The 13,578-nt window shown below is 38.7% G+C and overlaps 1 non-coding gene across 1 annotated transcript; it reads left to right on the top strand.

Annotated features, from left to right (window-relative positions):
- Positions 1 to 1,045: 1,045 nt before the first annotated feature.
- Positions 1,046 to 1,154, top strand: LOC148573918 (small nucleolar RNA R71). The gene has a single exon (XR_015906749.1). It is a non-coding gene; the product is annotated as a small nucleolar RNA R71 (small nucleolar RNA).
- The last annotated feature ends 12,424 nt before the right edge of the window (positions 1,155 to 13,578 follow it).

Below are 13,578 nucleotides of genomic sequence, written 5' to 3'. Positions count from 1 at the left end.
TTGCTTGATGATGGTTTCTCAACACCAAACTTAGATTTGGTGTCTGGGGGCTCTGTGAAGCTCTGCACAGAGAGAAAGGGTTGGAATACTAAGTGTTGCACAGTTGTCTCTCCTTTAGGGAGGGAGTTAAGTCTAGGAATCTTGAACAAGATGTGATCTTCCCATAACTGTAGAACGAGCTCTCCCTTTGCCACATCAATTATGGCATTGGCAAGGGCTAGGAAAGGTCTTCCAAGGATGATGGATTCATCCTTGTCCTCTCCAGTTTCTAAGATTATAAAATCTGCAGGGTTTACTTCAGTATTACTTGAAAGCATGTTAAAAGGGATCTCAGGGATCATTTTACTTAGCTGACCAATCTGTATGTCCAGATTCCTAATAGAAGATCTTGTTTCAGTAATGAAACTCTGAGTGGTCTTAGAGAGATCAGAGACTATAGTAGCTAAGTCAGAAAGGCTCTGCATAGAAGTCTCCATCTATTGCTGAGAAGGTGGGAATGGTCTGTTGTTGAACCTATTATGGGTTCTTCCACCTTGATTATTGTTAAAGCCTTTCTGAGGCTTTTATTGATCCCTCTATGAAAAGTTGAGATGATTCCAACATGATGAGTTGTAGGTGTTTCTATAAGGCTCAATGTGGGGATTCCCTAAAGAATTTCCCATATAGTGAACCTCTTCTATCATGGGTTGATCTGGATCATAGGCATCTCCTTCATAGGAGTTTTCTTGCGTGCTGTCAGTTGCAGCTTGCAATCCAGTCAGATGCTGAGAGATCATGTTGACCTGTTGGGTCAGGATCTTGTTCTGAGCCAATATGGCATTCAGAGTATCAACCTCCAAGACTCCTTTCTTCTGAGCCACCCCATTGTTCATAGGGTTCCTCTCAGAAGTGTACATGAATTGGTTGTTTGCAGCTATGTCAATGAGTTCCTGTGCCTCTTCAGAAATTTTTTTTAGGTGGAGTGATCCATCAGCAGAGTGGTCCAATGCCATCTTGGATAATTCAGAGAGGCCATCATAGAATATATCTAGCAACGTCCAGTCTAAAATCATGTTAGGAGGGCACTTTCTGATCAATTGCTTGTACCTCTCCCATGCTTCATAGAGGGATTTACCCTCTTTCAGTTTGAAGGTATGAACTTTCACCCTAAGCTTGCTCAGCTTCTAAGGTGGGAAGAACTTGGTCAAAAATGTATTGACCACCTTCTCCCAAAAAATCTAGGACAGTATCACAGATATGCTGGGATCTTCTTGTGAAAGTCCATGAAACTGGCAGTTCTGTTGAACTAGAGTGACCAGTTGAGTCTTTAGCTCAAAATTATTTGCACTAATGGCAGGTATAGAGATGCTTTACCCATAGAAATCAGAAGTGGGTACAGTAAAGTCACCTAGGACCTTCCTTACGTCTCCTTTGTCATTGGGATTGGCTGCCATGTCTGTATTCTCTACTTCTTGTTTGAAAAGTTCTGTGAGATTTCCTTCAGAGTATTGTGGTCTAACTTATTGTAAACGCCTCCTTAGAGACCTCTCAGGTTCAGGATGAAGATCAAAGAGAGGTTCTTTATCCCTGTTCCTGTTCATAAACAAGAAGAAAGAATACAAGAAGAGAAGAAGAAAGGATTCTCTATGTCAGAGTATAGAGGTCATTTATTAGAGAGATAGGTCAAGAGGAAAGGAAAAGAAGATGTCCTTTAATAAGGATAGTTGTTGAAAATCAATAGAGAGAAAAGAGGAGATATATTCAAAAATAGAGAGGGAAAGAGAGATGAAATTTTCGAAAAAGAAGAAAAAGAAAAGAAATAGAAAGATATTAAGGTAAAACAAGTAACTAACTAACTGACAAGATTTGAAAACAAAATAACAGATTTGATTTTGAAATTAAAAGAAGAAAATGTAAAAGAAGATTTTAAAATTTAAAAGTTAAAAGGAAGAGTCAAACAAAGAAAGATAAAAATTGAAAAAGATTTAAAGTTTAAAAATTTTAAATTTAAAAAGAAGATAAGATAAGTAAGTTTTAAAATTTAGAAAAGAAAGATAAGATAAAGATTCAAAAAGATTTGGAAAGAAAAGATTTAAAAATTTAAAAATTTTAAAAGAAGATAAGATAAGAAAGATTTAAAGAAAAAGATATGACAAAAATTTGAAAAAGATTTTTAATTTAAATTTTGAAATTTGAATTTTTGAAAAAGATTTTGGATTTTAAAATTTGAAATTCAAATAAGATAAGATAAGATTTTTGAAATTTAAAGAAAGATAAACAAAAGATATGATAAAGATTTAAAAAAGATTTGAAAATATAAGATTTGAAATTAAATTAAATTTCAATAACAAGAAAACACGAAACTTAAAATTTTTAAATCAAGATAAGAAAAGATAGCAATATTTCCAAAAATTGAATAAGGATAAAAGAGATATTTTTTTTTTTTTGGATTTTTGAATTTGAAAGAAAAAGAAAAACAACTAAGAGACACCAAACTTAAAAATTTAAGATCAAATGATACTAATTTTTGAAAATTAAAGGAAAAACAACTAAAAGTTACCAAACTTTAAAGATTTTTAAATCAAACAAAGAAAAATATTAAGAACAATTCGAACACTGTGAAGAACACTCAAGAACAATTTTCAAAAATTTAAAAGAAAAAGATGAAAACAGACGGGACACCAAACTTAAAAACTAACACAAGACTAAAACAAAAGACAAAGATTACTAAAGAAAAGAAAAGGTTTTGAAAAATTTTTGAAGATGAAAACAAAAGACATAATTAATGCTGGGTTATGTCGGGAGCGGGTAGAAACCGACAAATGAGCTCATTACCTGCACTAGGGCTAGACATGCATCATTCTTGTCTGCGCATCATTCTCTGTTGCATTCCTTTTTGTGTGTGATCTATTTCTTTGTGTTTGTCTGCTTGTATGCTATTTCTATGTTTTATTTTCTTGTATTCTTTTGTTTTTGTTCTGCCTTCTATTGTCTCTACTTTCTCTTTCTGTCTTTATCTTTTGTTTACTGCTTCGCTATATTCTATTATTCGTCTGCTAATCGACCCCAAAATAAGTGAACGTAACTAATAACCCCGACCCTACTAAGAACTCCCCAGTTCTTACCCCTTCTCTCTCCCTTCCCCCTTCAGATGGAAGCATGAGTACCCTTCCGTAGTTTGCTGATGACTGTTCTGCAAAGAGGATTCCGCTCTAGGTAGTCTTCTGAGTCTAGGGTGAATCTTGTTCCCTGTTTATATGTATATACTGTGAGACCATCCAATGTCTGCACCCCGTTTGTACGTGAACTTTAACCTAAATCCTGTGTACGAGACTCCTGTTGTGTGGCTACTTGATGAGGTACCAGAGAGACGTCCTATGGCAATATCTGATCGTGCAGTGGAGTAGCAGATGATGTTCTACCTTTTGTTGATGTTCCACTTGACTTGAGTTTTGAAGACCTAGAACGTACTTTCCCTCGCTTTAGTAGTCTAGAGGGACTAGGTGAGTATAGAGTCTAGGCTAGCCTAGGTGCCAGCTTAGGGACTTCTTGAACAGGTCAGGGCCTAGGATATTATATGTATATATATGTATATATATATTATTTAGCTATATTTAGGGGTGTTCTAACTAACAGTCTATATTCTAATAAAGGCTGAATCACCGAATGTTGTTAACTGCTTGTGATGTATTATTGTGTGGTTGTTTATAACTGTTTTATCTGTTATCAGTTGTGAACTGATTATGAATGATTCCGTCTATTAATTCAAATGTTTTCAAAAAAATGTACCTCGCCAATTAACTACGTTTTTAACAACGAATCTTGCTCATATAATAAATAATAGATAATAATTAAGATGACAAATTGGTAGCGCTCAGGTTCAAGAAACGTGAATTTCCAGCAAGTCTAAGGTGAGATATCTCTTCCTAACATACTGAGTGAGATTTGGTCAGTTGAGAGTTTTTGGATTTAAAGTTGTTCTTGATGTGATTTAGGACCACCTGAAAGTTTAACCGAATTAGGAGCAGCAAAACCAGGTAGGGTGTCACAAAATTAATCTTGATTATTTGTGTTTGAGTTGTGTGAATGTTGTATAAATTGGCTGTGCTAAAAATTGGTTGCTTATATGATTGATTCCTGGTGAAAATTTGGTGAAATTTTGATGAAATTTGATGAAATTCAAGCTTTAAAGTTCATGTTCTTTTGCAGCTGCAAAAACGAAACCCTAAGCTTAAATTGAGGTTCAATTTGTGTTGAAATCATGTAGAAAATATGGGGTTTTAGTGGCTGCTAATTTATTATGAATTATAGTAAAAATTGGTTGCTGAAAAGACTGAAAAATGGGTAAAAACATAGAAAGAATCTGAAGAATTTATGAAGAACATGAAGAACACTTTGAGTGTGATGAAGAAAAATGAAGAACACCTTTTTGATTCATAAAAGGGCAAGGAAGTAATTAATTTGGTGTTTGGGGGGTTATTTAGTAATTTCTGAAAGTTAGGGTGGTAAAAGTAGAAATATTAAAAGTTACGGGTGGTAAAAAGTGAATTTTAAAGGTTAAAAGTAAAAGTAAGTTAATTTTCGAAAATTTAATGAAAAAATAATAAAATATTAAATAATAATATTTAATTAAAAATAATATTTTAATAAAAATAATAAAATAATGCAGAAAAGGCAGTTTTCTGTAAAAGCTTTAGAAAGACAACTTTAAGCGCAGAATCTCATAATTACCTTCATAAAACACTTAGGGAGTGGTAAAAACATATTAGTGAGGCAAAGATAAATAAAAGATAAAAAGTTGAAAAAAAGATAAAAATCGAAGAAAAAGTCTGTAAAGTTTTAATGACAGAAAAACAGACAGAGACTAGTGAACGAACTAGGGCAACATAGTTAGTCCTGGAATTGCGAATAGGGTTAGGTATTATATGAAAAGTTAAACTGTTTCAGTATAGACTTAATGAACCTATACTTGGGACAGACTAACTATTCATACCGAAATTTACATAAGCTTTAAATAGATACGTTAAACAGAGAAATCAAAACAGAGTAAAGAAACACAGAGAACAGAGTAATCAGAGCAGAATAAAGGGATACAGAGAAAAGAGTAATCAGAGCAAAGTAAAAAGACAAAGAGAAAAGAGTAATGTGATAAAGAGAAATGGTTTGAATTAAGATGAAGTAAAAGTTAAAGATGTAAAGTTTGTACAGTATGATTGAACAGAGAAAGAAAGAAGTACTGCATAAAAATGTGAAAATGATGATGAATAATGAGAATGATGATGAATGATGATAATGAGACTGATTATGTGATGATTTATTGCTTGAGGCAACCCAAGAGATATTTATTTGTTGCTTGAGGCAACCAAGAGATGTGTTTATTCATTTGTTGCGTTAAGGCAACTCCAGATATACTTGTATGATCATCTGCTGCAGTGAGGTAGTAAGATAGATAATGGTGTGATCACTGAGAACACTTTCCTATGGTACAGATCCATATTTTATTTCTGTAAGGCAGAGGGGTTATTTCCTGCTACAGAAGTACCGTGACCACCTGTTCCATTTCTGTAGTGGCAGAGGGGTTATTTCCTGTATACAGAAGGTGTGTCGGCGTACATCCCTGCAGTGGCAGATGTGTTATTTCCTGCCTGCAGTGGACCCTATGGTGGCAGAGGGGTTATTTCCTGTACACAGGGGTATAGCCAATAGGAAAGCCTTATCCAGACAGAGGTTGCTGGATAACGTCGGGAGCGGGTTAGTAACCGACAGATGAGCTCATTACCTGCACTAGGGCTAGACATGCATCATACCTGGTTGCACATTTCCTTTGTTATGTTTGTGGTATGAATGTATGCTTTCCTTGTTTGTATTCCATTCTCTGCGCTTGTGATATTTTCTTGTATTCTTTTGTTTGTGTTCTGCTATCTGTTTTCTCTATCTTCTCTACTTATCTATGTTTTCTAATTACTGCTTCCTTGTATTCTGCTAATAGTCTGCTAAACAACATAGAATTAATGAACGTAACCAATAACCCCGACCCTACTAGGAACTCCCCAGTTCTTACCCCTTCTCTCTCTCCCTTCCCCCTTCAGATGGAAGTAAGAGTACCTTACCATAGTTCGCTGATGACCGTTCGCAAGAAGAGGATTATGCTCTAGATAATCTTCTGAATCTAGGGTGAATATCGTTCTCTGATTATATGTAAATACTGTGAGAGCAGCCAACGTCTGCACCCCTTCGTATGCGTACTTTAACCCAAATCCTGTGTACGAGATTCCTATTTTGTGGATACTTCATGAGGTACCAGAGAGACGTCCTGTGGAAAAGTCTGATCGTGCAGAGGAGTAGCAGATGATGTTCTATCTTTTGATGACGTTCCACCTGACTTGAGTTGTGAAGACTTAGAACGTACTTTCCCTCGCTTTAGTAGTTTAGGGGACTAGGTGAGTATAGAGTCTAGGCTAGCCTAGGTGCCAGCTTAGGGACCTCTTGAACAGGTCAGGACCTGGGATGTTGTATGTATGTATATGTATATAGTTATTATCTAGCTATACCTAGGGGTGTTCTAACTAAAGGTCTATACTCTAATAAAGCCTGGATAACTGAATGTTGCTAGCTACTTGTGATGTATTTATGTGTGGTTGCTTATAACTGTTTTATCTGTTATCAGCTGTGAGTTGATTATGAATGATTCCATCTATTAATCCAAATGTTTTCAAAAAAAAAAAAGTACCTCGCTAACTAACTACGCTTTTAACAACGAATCAGGCTCATATAATAAATAATAGATAATATATATGATGAGAAATTGGTAGCACTCAGTTTCTGGTATGTCCTAGGCGTACTGAAAATTGGGTCGTTACAGGTCGCTTTGTCGCCAATCATCCCAGGTCGGATATATCGACCCAGGGTATGAACACCAGGGTATGAACAGGTATGCACCTCTTCCTCCATAGTAACTCCTAGATCTTCCTCCACTACTTCCTCTCCCACTATTCCTTTGTCTCTTGCTTCCCTCCTTATTCTAAGGAAGGTCCTCTCAGGTTCACTATAAAAAGAGGATGAAGTTTCTCCTCTTCTACCTGTCATACATTCAACAAATAGCAAGCAGAGGACAAGTGAAGGAGTCACTCTTGTTAAGACTGATGGTTAGTTTGGTTGATGCAATTAATCAAACAGTTAATAGAGTAGTAAGAAAAAAAAGAGAAAAAAATGGAAATATAGACAATAAACAGCTGAATTAATCAAATGAAAAAGAAGAAAAATAAGTAACTGAAATCAAAGGAATTAACAAGGTAATTAAAATTGATTGATCTAGCTACCCATCAATTTAATCATTGTCAAATTTAAACCAATCCTCGGCAACGGCGCCATAAAAATTGATGACTAGAATTCACTCCCCATATAAAATAATGAATCAGTTCTTTTGGCAAGCGCACCAAAATTGTCGTTAAGTAATAACCCACTAGGAATGGGGTCGAATCCACAGAGATTGGTAGATTTGAGAAATTTTAATTAATGGGTGAATTAGTAAAGCTGAGTAATATAAATTGTGATTGCAGAAATTCTAAATGAACAAAAATATAAATGACTCAAAAGTAAAGAGAAGCAATAAAGTGCAGAAAAGTAAATGGCAAGAATGTAAAGTGTTGGAATGTAAATGACTGAATGATAAATAGGAATGGGGAATGATAGAATGTAAAGAAAGCTATAAAGAATATGGGAGATAAGAATAGGGGAAATTCATTGGGATTAGGATATGTTGCTCTCTTTGGATTAAATCCAGCTCATCTCATCTTCAATCATGCAACTCATTGACCTCTTGGTAAACATGATTGATTGAACCCCAATCCCTTGGTGATTCAATCTCTCAAATCGTGATAATCAGCCAATTCCTTGGTCTAATTGCTCATGAGGAGAGATATGCTTGGTCCTTGATTATACCACACATCCTCAGAGATCCAAATAGTGGGTGAATTATATATCACCATATCCAATCACCAAAAATCAGATCTACACAATTGTGAGAAGGGATTTCAAGCATGATTTCACGTTTCCTTTTCCAAGGCTCCCATAAAACCCATTTTGTATTCAACCTCTTTCCCAAGATGATTGAATACTAGCATGAAGAACAAAATTCCTTCTAACAAATCAAAGAGAAGATGATGAGAAGAAGAAATTCACTATCATTAATCCATCAAGTACAATAGAGCTCCCTCTCCTAATGAGAGGGAGTTTAGCTACTCATAGCTTAGAGAAAAGTACAAGAGATGGAAGAGATGAAGTGAAAAGTAAAACTAAAACTTGTAAATCCAAAAGCTAACTCCACTCGTTGCCAACTAACCCCTTTTTCAGTACTTCTAGGGGTTATTTATACTACTACTATCACTAAAATTAAGAAAATACAAAAGAGAAAAGAAAATTACAGCTGGAGAGAAAGAAAACTCAATAAATGTGACTCCTCAAGCTTGGCGTGTGGCTGGCGTCTGAGTGGCGTACCACGCCTAGCCACTAAGTTTGGCTTGGCGCGCCACGCCCAGCTCCTCAAGTGGCACGCCCCTTGCTTTAACCTCCCTGGTGTGCCACGCCTTCGAACCCAAGTGGCACACCCAGGGTCTTATCAATATTGGTTAGCCTGGCGTGCCACGCCTTCGAGCTCAAGTGGCACGCCTAGGCTCTTCCCTCTTGCTCCTCTTCTCTGGACTTTTGAACTGGCGTGGCATGCCCAGGGTCTGGCGTGCCACGCCCATTGTGTGCTCTTCATTCATCTTCTCTGGAAATTTGTTCTGGCGTTCCACGCCCATGTATTGTGTGCATGCTCTCCTTGTCCCAGTAGCTAGCGTGCTACGCCCAGCATTCAAGTGGCATGCCCAGGGTTATCTGGCCTTGGCGTGCCACACCTTAAAGCTCAAGTGGCACGCCCAGTCTTCTTCTTATTTGGTTGATGAGGTTGGCATGCCACGCCTTCGACACCAAGTGGCACACCCAGGTCTTGAATCTTTGCCTCCTCCTCTGGAAATTTGTACTGGCGTGCCACTCCTTGGTGTTCAAGTGGCATGCCCATGTTGGTTTGCACTTCTTCAGGCCTGGCGTGCCACGCCTAGGTTCCCAAGTGACACGCCCAATTGTTGGTTGATAGTTGGCGTGCCACGCCTTTGATGGCAAGTGGCACACCCAATGTGTCCCCATTCTGAGTCAGTGAACTGGCGTGCCACTTCCACAAGTTCAAGTGGCACGCCCAGGGTGTATGATGGGGTTGGCGTGCCACGCCCATCCTGGCGTGCCACGCGCCCCTTTGTGGCCTTCAACCTTGCTCTTTGGAAAATGTAACTGACGTGCCACGCCTGGCACCTAGCATACCACGCCCTTGTTAAATCTTTAAGAACCTCTTTCTGGAAAATATAACTGGCGTGCCACGCCTGGTCCTTGGCGTGCCATGCCCTTGTTAAGGCTTCAAGGATTCTTCTCTAGAATTTGCAACTGGTATGCCACGCCCATACAATTTCATGGCATTTGTTCCAAGTGGCATGCCCAGCTTCACACGCCCAGCCTTATTTGTTGTTTTCTTCTCTTTTTGTTGCTCTTTTCACCTGAAATTCAACACAAACCCATTTCAAGAAAATGTACCATAATATTTATCATTTGGTTTATTAAATTGCATTAATTCAATGAGATTATGCTCTTTTTATGGTCCTTTTAGATAAGAAAAAGAGATAAATGATGCAAGTCATCACTTACCTATGATCATTTCTCTTTCTTGCAAGTTGTTAAAATCTTTTCAATAACTCAATTCAATTGTGGGTTTGATTTGATTGCTATTGCTTCAGTCCTTGTGTTCATATATGCTTTCTTGGGAATTGATTTATTTTGACCAAGTAGATGCATTTATGTAGGTAGATTGCATATAGATAGTTTGTATTGAATAAGTGTTGATATCCTTTGTTTCTTTTTTGAATTTAGCATGAGGACATGCTTAGTTTAAGTGTGGGGAGGTTTGATAAACCCCAATTTTATGGTTTATCTTGTGCTTAATTTAGGGTATTTTATCAACTTATCTCACATTTATTCAATTTAAATAGCATGGTTCTGTAATTCTCCCTAAATTTGTGCTTAAGAGTGAAAACATGCTTTTTAGACCCTTAAATAGCTAAATTTGATTCACTTTAATTCCATTCGATGCCTTGATGTGTTTGTTGAGTGATTTCAGGGTCAAAAGGCAAGTATTGGATGGAAGAAGCGAAGAGAAAAGCATGCAACATGGGGAATTCATGGAAAAACAAGGATTTGGAGTGCTTAGAGTGATGCACACGCGTGATAGACGTGCACGCGTGAAGAGGAGGTCGTCCAGGTGATGCGTATGCGTGACATGATACATACTCACGACAAGAAAAAGTCAGACGACGCGTACGTGTGACCCATGCGTAGGCGTCACAAGCAGCACGTGACCTCATTAAAGTGAAGATGCTGGGGGCAATTTCTGAGCTTCCCAGGCCCAAATCCAATTCATTTTTGAGACTATTTCATGCAGAATTCAAGATAGATTAAGGGGGAGCAATTAGATAGTGTAGGAATCATGTTGTAGGTAGTTTTCTAGAAAGAGAAGCTCCCTCTTCTCTCTAGAATTAAGGTTCTTAGGTTAATTTTCTTCTTAGATTTAGGGAGTTTATTTTATAGTCTTGCCAAGAGTTTATTTTATAGTTATTTATTTATTTTACTTGTCGTTTAAATTACTTGTTCCTTACTTTCAAAACCCCCAATTTACAAAACTCATAACCAATAATAAGAAAACCTCCCTACAATTCCTTGAGAAGACGACCCGAGGTTTAAATACTTCGGTTATCAATTTTAAAGGGGTTTGTTACTTGTGACAACCAAAACGTTTGTACGAAAGGATTTTCTGTTGGTTTAGAAGCTATACTTACAATGCGATCATATTTTTATATTTCTTTACCGATAGAAAAACCATATCGTCAAAATGGCACCGTTGCCGAGGAATTGCAAATGTGTGCCTTATTATTGGCTATTGTAAATATTTTTCTTTTATTTATTTATTTGTTTTTGTTTTTCCCTTTCATTCCTATTAGCTACTATGAATTCTCACCCCTCTTGCTTCGAGTTTGGTTCTAAAATTGTTGAAAGGAGTGGAAGCTACAACAGGAATACGCATCAAGGTCTAAGCAATCAAAGATGGATGGAGCCAAGAGGCCCTGATCAACCCTTTAGGCAACAACACCCTCCAAGATATCATGGGCAAGGACCACTCTACAATACATACCAAGCTGATAGACATGGTGGACCACCTTGTAATTACCAACAAGCCCCACCTTGTGCTTATAGACCATCCTCTCATCGTAGCTTTGAACCACCACACTCACAAGCTCCTTTTCACCATTCACCACCGTATGACCCTTATCCACCACAATTCCAATCCAATTATTCCCAAGAACCACCACATTCCTACTTTGAACCCTCTTTCCCAACCAATGAACCCTCATACCCACCCCAACCTCCAATGAATGACAAACTTCGTGTTCTTCTTCAAGGAAAAGCGAGGATGCAAAAGGGCATATTGGAACTCACTACTACCTTAACTGAGGTAGTAAATATAATAGCTTCCCGACATCTGAGTGCTCAAAATACTCCCATGGCTGCATGTGGAGAATCAAAAGAAGAGCGTAGCATGAAGGAAACACTAGAAACTCCGTTGGACAATGAAGAGCATGGCTTCGTATTGGAACAAGTGGAGGAAGCCATGATAGTTGTAGAGGAAGAAGTGGTTGAAGATTTAGGAGATGCTGAATCTCCATGGGAATCGAGAACTGTAAAGGATTTTGCTGAGAAGTTAGAAATTGATGCCAAAGGGACAGTGCATAACCTCCAAAGCATATACCTTGTGAAAAATTGGGCAGAACAGACCAAGAAGTTGATTCCACAGGCAGTGACGATCATGAATCAAACTCTCCTAGTCATGAACTTACATCCACAACTGAACTACAAGAGCCTGAAGAACCTTACCCAAGTGAATACGAAGATGACGTCGAGGTAGATTTCTCTCAACCTCCAACGTATGACTTGAGTGATAAGGAAGACATAGAAGACTTTGATCAGGACGCAGTTGCAGTTGAAGAATTTTGCAAAGAAGTGGAGGAATTCACAGAAGAATACAAGGGAGTAGAGCTTACAGAACCACTGGAAACACCTGTCCCAAGGCCATTACCACCTAATACAAGCTTCAAGTGGGTACAATCCTTAACCTTTATCTTTACTTTTCCACTTGAATATGGTTTGCTTGAAACAGATGGCTAGCTTAGAGCTCTCTGTGGCTTTAAGAGTAAGAAGGTTTGGTGTTATGTTCAATTGAATGGGTCTCGGAAGACGTTTGGTCATCTTGGTAAGAATACAATTTCTGAACCGCCCGGATCAAAGAATATAGATCAAGACAACAGCGGATTTAAAAGCAAAGTTTGGGATCCTGGAATCTATTCTGACATTCGTCACCCCGGGAGCCTGAGAATCTGTTTGAAGCTACTCAATAGCTTTACATGCCTAGTTTGGGACCCCGGAGGCTGTTGTCATTCAAAATATTGGTGGAGATTTCTGGATGAATTTAAGCATAAGCCACCATAACAGGAAGCTCATCCAATGTCCAACTTAAGGACTTTAACTAAAAGTGCTAGGTAGAGACAACCCACCATGGTATGGTCGTTTCTTTTTCAATTTTATTTCGTGTTGTTTGTTTATATATTATATTATTTTCATTGAACCCGAACATTATTCATTCGCATTGTATACTGCATAATTGCATAATTGCATAAAAAAAAAAAGAGAAGCGTGCGACGCGACCGCGTCGCTAACGCGTTCGCGTCAGTCATGAAAAACACCTCCCACACGTCCGCGTCACTCACGCGAACGCGTGATCTGGAAATCGGCGTAAAAATTCAACGCCCAGAAATCTGGGCTGGAATCGTGTGGCTGGTGTGCATTTAGCACAAAACGGCTCACGCGTTTGCGTCCCTAACGCGAACGCATCACTTGTAAAGCACCCATCCCACGCGAAAGCGTGAGCGACGCGTCTGCGTCGCGTAAATATTATGGCCCCCTAAATGGAGACAAGGAGTTGCACTGAAACGACGCTGGAAGTGTGCGTCTAGCACAATTTCCAGTGACGCGGCCGCATGCCTCACGCGTCCGCGTCATCCATCTTTTAACCCTTTCCACGCGTTCGCGTCAATCACATGACCGCGTCAATCCCAATTCACCCTAGCCACGCGATCGCGTGCTCCACGCGTTTGCGTGGATTTAAAATCACTAACCCCCTATCACGCGAAACCCTACCCGTCGTGCCCCCCATACCCCCCTTCTTCTTCCTCTCTTCTCTGCAACCCTCCCTCCTCCACCACCCAACCGCCGACCACCACTCCCACTACCACCACCCTCACCCCTTTTCTTCTTACCCACCTACCCCTCCACCATTAAACCCTACCTGAACCCCCCTGCCACCAAACAGCCACCCACCGCCGCGCCAACCGCCGATCACCGCCGCGTCAGCACCACTACCACCACACCCCCATCATCTCTCTGTTCCATAAATTTGTTCTTCCA

The sequence above is a fragment of the Arachis ipaensis genome, chromosome B2 (assembly GCF_059453495.1).
Source record: "Arachis ipaensis isolate K30076 ecotype BB chromosome B2, ASM5945349v1, whole genome shotgun sequence".
Lineage (NCBI taxonomy): Eukaryota > Viridiplantae > Streptophyta > Magnoliopsida > Fabales > Fabaceae > Arachis > Arachis ipaensis.
This window is presented reverse-complemented; position numbering and strand designations above follow the sequence as displayed.